Raw genomic sequence first — 4,873 nt, 5'->3', positions numbered from 1 at the left:
TAATATATATATATATATATATATATTAGCTATTAATATATAATTAATTAATAAAATATAATTAATTAATATATAAATTAAAACTAATTTGTTAATACTTATAATTAAAATGTTATAAGTAGTAATATAAAAAAAAATAGATCTAAAAGTTGTAATATTAACTCTTAAATAAATGTGTGATGTGATTTAACCATATATTAAAAATAAAAATAAAATATATGAGACAATTACAAATAATTCAAGGCACTAAAGTATGATAATAAATATTTTTTAAAATCTTTCATTTTATTAAATTCGGAGAGAGGCAGAGAATAAGAGAAAACTATTAATGAGATTTGAACCCTTCATTTCAGTTTTCAACTATGAAAGCAAGTGCTCAACCCATTAGTCTGTACTTGGAATTTAGAATTATTATAAACTAGTGAACCTATCCGTGCTTCGCGAGGACTAATTAGATTTTTGATTATTCGATTTTTTCTTTTTAGTTTTCAAAATTTAATCAATAATTATTATTCACTCTTAACTTTATACATAAATTTTCTAATAAATTTTTGTCAGTTAAGTATTTCCAGTCATCTAAAATACTTGATTTTTATAATATATTGTAAGTGAAATACTAATTTTACTTTTCTTAAAAGAAAGTACATAAAGAAAAAAATTCAATAAAACTTGATTTCCTTCCGTTCATTTTAATAAGTTTAAAACTAAATTATTTATTTATATTCTATATATTTAATAGATGAATCTCGTATGCACTTTTGTCTTACTTTCTCTTTAATTTTTCTATCACATCCGCAACATTATGAATTATGAAGATGAAAAGGTTTGAGTTTTGGAGAAGAATTAATTAAAAATTAAATAAATGAATAAAAATGAGAGAAAAGTCCGAAAAAGAAGAAAAAAATAATAGAATAGTTGGATAAAACGTTATCAAAAAATAAAAGAATAGTCGCCTTTAGATGTCAAATCATCATTTTAGAATCAATGCTTAAGTTTAGTTAATTAAAAAATCACAAAATGATATTATTTTTATAAAAATAAGTATATCTAAATATGCTTCTACTAATAAATATTATTTTTAAGAATTAGTATAATTTTGAACAATATTTTTTGCATTACCTTATTTCAAGTAGCACAAAGTCTCTAATATACCTACTTGGCTTTTCTTTTTCCAATGTGATAGTTATTTCAAATATACCAACTTAATTATTCATCCTCCATTATAATTATTTTAAATACCTATTTAACTTTTCTCTTCCACTTCAATAGTTATTTATGTTATATGGAAATATTATTTACTATTAATAATTATAAATGTTTCTATCATTTGTGAACATTTTTTTATTTGTATTTACCTTATTTTTAAAATTTCAAGAGTCTAAATATAAGCTTTTATTAAATAGTAAAAGAATCATTTTTTTATCTTTATAACATAAAACCTTTTATTATTCTTTCATAATTGTTCATTTAATACCCATTTTATGTATTTTAAGCACAATTTATAACAAAAATATTTTTTCACTTTTTTGCAACGAAGGAAAATGATAATTCTATATCACCAAAAATTATTTTGCAAAATAAAAATCATGTATATTTCATGTTTCTAAAGAAGTAACATATAGAGAAATAATTTTAAACTTGTATATTCAACTTAAGTAACTTTTGAAGTTTTTAAATTATATGTAGCTCATCTTCTATAAATAATTTTTCATCTTTCTAAGAGCACGTTTGGATGTGCTTATAGTTTTTGCCTTATGAGTCAAAATTATAAAGTAGAAATTCTAACTTATGACTTATTTGTCTTTTTGAGTAATTTTTTTTAACTCAAACACTATAAAAGTCTAAAAACTATTTTGACTTTAAAACATCAATAACAAAAAAAAAAGAGGCTCAAAGTGGTGCTTGTCTAGTTATGCAAAAAATAAACTATTAAAAGATCCTATAATTCGATATATGAGAAATTAAATAAGTGTAGGAATTGATAGCTTCAGATGAATTGACCATCTTATGAATTGTAGTGTAAATGTCAAATACCTTATCTATTTGACTAATTGAGAGAATTAACCGAAATCAGAAATCTTCGATAATCCAGTGTCATCCATTAAATGTGTTTCTGCAAATATCTATTTTAAACTTTTTACGATATAAATTGAAAATATCAACAACAAAAAGAAATACATTAAACTAAATCAGTTATCTCATTCGAGATTCAGCGTTCATTCTAGTAAATTTCATGTGAAGAAAAGTATCTTACTCAAGAATAAGTGTTTGATAGGCTGAATAAGATTCCAATTGATATGAACTTATACAAGTACATATAGATGAAGGAGTGAAATACCCTACAATATTATAAATTTTCATAGCTTCACATATTCTTACCATATTATATGCCACCTGCTTCATGAAGAAAAGTTGGAACTACAAATTATTATTTTTGGCTAAATTCATTACTGACAAAGATTGGAAGTTAATTATCTTGTACAATTGTGTACATTATATAACTGAGTTCGGAGTTAAAAAGGCAATTTTTTTCTTTAAAAAATTAAAATGGTACATCAAAAAAAAAAATTAACCAATAAAAAATAAAAATCGCTGCTAAGGCAGCGATTTTATCAAAAAAAATCTTTTTTTCTTCAAAATCATTGGTATTTTCTCAAAAAAAAAAAAATCTTCCAAATCGCTGCTATAGGAATGATTTTGGTTAAGAATTTAAAAAAAAAGTTTTTTTTTAATTCAATATTCTTTTATTATTATTTATGATATATAATTCAATTTTCCTCATACTTCAACAATTTTATTGAGTATACTGTCCGTCTTGTTTATCATTTTTATATTATTAATAATTGACAATAGGCATAAATAGGCATGAAAAGAAGAGCACATTAACATAGGCATATTTTTATATTATTAATAATTAACAATAGGCATGAAAAGAAGAGCACATTAACATAGGCATGAAAAACGCTGCCCCTGCAGCGATGTGTAAGGAAAAAAAAAAATTCGACCAGAGCAGCGATTTTTAATTTAAAAAAAAAAGAAAAAAGTTTTTCGACAAAATCGCCAGAGGGATTTTTAGTCATTATGCCAGAGGGAAATCGCTTCGTCAGGAGCGATTTTGCCTTTTTGATTTTAAAAAGATTTGATATGCCCTTTTGAAATTTTTGACAATTTTTTTTGCCCTTTTGACTCCGGACTCTTATATAACTCCCCAAATGTCTTTTAAGTTCTCCATTATCCTACAAATAAGTTCTCCATTATCCTACAAATAAGTTATCCATTATTTACTCATTTATGGTGAATTAAGTAAGGAAGAACGTGACATTTATTGTCTTTAATGAAAGAAAAATACTTTAAGAATATATTAAACATGATTAATTAAGAGAATTCAATGGGTGATTGGTGAGGTCTTTTTTACATAGAATTTAAATAAGAAAAATAGGAAAAAATGTAAATGGTGGCCTTAGAGAGGTGCCACATCACCTTTTTTAGATTCAACTTTAAATAATGTAAAAAAAAAAAGAGAAAAATAAATAAATGCAAATGGTGACCTTAGAGAGATGTCACATCACCTTTTCTAATTGAATGATAATTATCTTTATTACTAAATCGACTTATTTTACGAGATATGGGATATATCTGATTCACATATCTTGCCCCAACCTTGAAACATTAGTCTCATGGCTATCCACCTCTCACACGATTAATCACTCATATGTGTCTTAATCAAATAGAAAAAATAATTGCAACGCGCATAATATGTCATTAACTACGAAATATATATCATACTTTTATGAAAATAACACAAGAATAACGTAAGAACTATCAACTCGAATCTTCGTTGCTATGTCTGCAATAGTCCCTTTTTCTTAATGTTATACTTAAATTATAGAGATCGATGAGGAATCCACATGACTCATAAAAAAAATATGTATATCTTATCGCTATATATCAAATCGTTGTGACCCTATATTAGGGCATATATATCAATCATTATTCTTTATAAGGGTGTTAACTCAAGATTTTAAGAATCGTAAATATAATCTGAGTGTTACAAAATTGTTATCTATAATCTAAAAACTTGATTTGACAATTTCTCTTTTATTTATTAAGGGAAAGTTTATAATTTCGATATACAATATACTTTTTTTTCCACCCTATCCATTTCATATAATAACATCATTTTCCAAGTTCAAGACTATTAGTCTATAGTTCCGTTTTGTTTTTGTTTTATATGACTATTTGGTCAATAAAGATAGGCAAAGATGAAAGGGAAATTAATAGTGTCATGACCAGATCATATATATAAAATATATCGATTTCATCGTAAAGTATGAAAATATTAATTATTCATTGTTTGACGGCTTCAAAATTTAAAGTCTTTAGATTTCTGGAATTATCACATGTTAATATAGTAATAATATTAATTGAGTTACAATTAAATATTTATAAATATTTTAATACAATTTTTGGTGTATCGATAGTCTTTACGGTCTTCCACTCAATAGATGCCGTAAATAATTGCTAATATTCAGAGTTTAAATAAAAAATATTAATTTTATTTTTGTAAAATATGTAAACTTCACTCTACATCAGGTACCATCGAAACAAATCTTGAAATTAATCCTACCTATTCAACTTATTAAGCAAGTGTTTCCTTTTTAATTAACTAGTCAAACAAGTGTTGAACACGAGATGAGACTCTCCCGCCCCTTATCATCAATTCTTATCCCTAACTTCATATCTCTTCATCATTTGAAAATAGGGATAAGCGAGAAACAACTTCAAAAACTTATTTTTACTGACAAATTGGACTTCTATATCCTCTTTTTATTTGTGTGTGTGTGTGTGTGTGTGGGGGGGGGGGGGGGGAGAG

This window comes from Solanum tuberosum, unplaced genomic scaffold, assembly GCF_000226075.1.
Source record: "Solanum tuberosum cultivar DM 1-3 516 R44 unplaced genomic scaffold, SolTub_3.0 scf00510, whole genome shotgun sequence".
In the NCBI taxonomy this organism is placed as follows: Eukaryota; Viridiplantae; Streptophyta; class Magnoliopsida; order Solanales; family Solanaceae; genus Solanum; species Solanum tuberosum.
This window is presented reverse-complemented; position numbering follows the sequence as displayed.